The sequence below is a fragment of the Penaeus monodon genome, chromosome 34 (genome assembly GCF_015228065.2).
Source record: "Penaeus monodon isolate SGIC_2016 chromosome 34, NSTDA_Pmon_1, whole genome shotgun sequence".
NCBI classification, from domain to species: domain Eukaryota; kingdom Metazoa; phylum Arthropoda; class Malacostraca; order Decapoda; family Penaeidae; genus Penaeus; species Penaeus monodon.
Window position 1 is genome coordinate 32,138,495 of NC_051419.1, and position 422 is coordinate 32,138,916.

A 422-nucleotide genomic window follows, 5' to 3' on the forward strand; every position below is an offset into this window, starting at 1 on the left:
AGAGGGCATGAAGGGGGGGGGGGGGAGGCTGGACACCAACAAAAGATGCATAGGCCTATTGTCCAGCGCCGCGGCTCCGCCCAAATGTCTTTCCGCTCCTCGCTATTGTTGTCGGCGAAGTTTGCTTTTGTCGCCCGCGCCGATTCGATCAGAGGCTGCTGTTGTTGCCATTGCTGTTTTTGTCGCCGCCGCAATTGTTAATGTCTGCCTTCGACGCCTCGTTTCTTTTGGTTACGTCGTATTTCGACATTCCAGTGGGCTTCAGCCTCTTCTCCCAGTGCCCCTTCCTCGCTGGTCCTTCCTCGGCAAACGGCACGCTTGTTTCGGGGAGTTCCTGCTTATTCCACGTTCGGTTAGAGCGCCCTTAGTAAAGAGGACAAATGCACTGGTGGTTAAGAGGCGATATAACATAGGCCTATGTT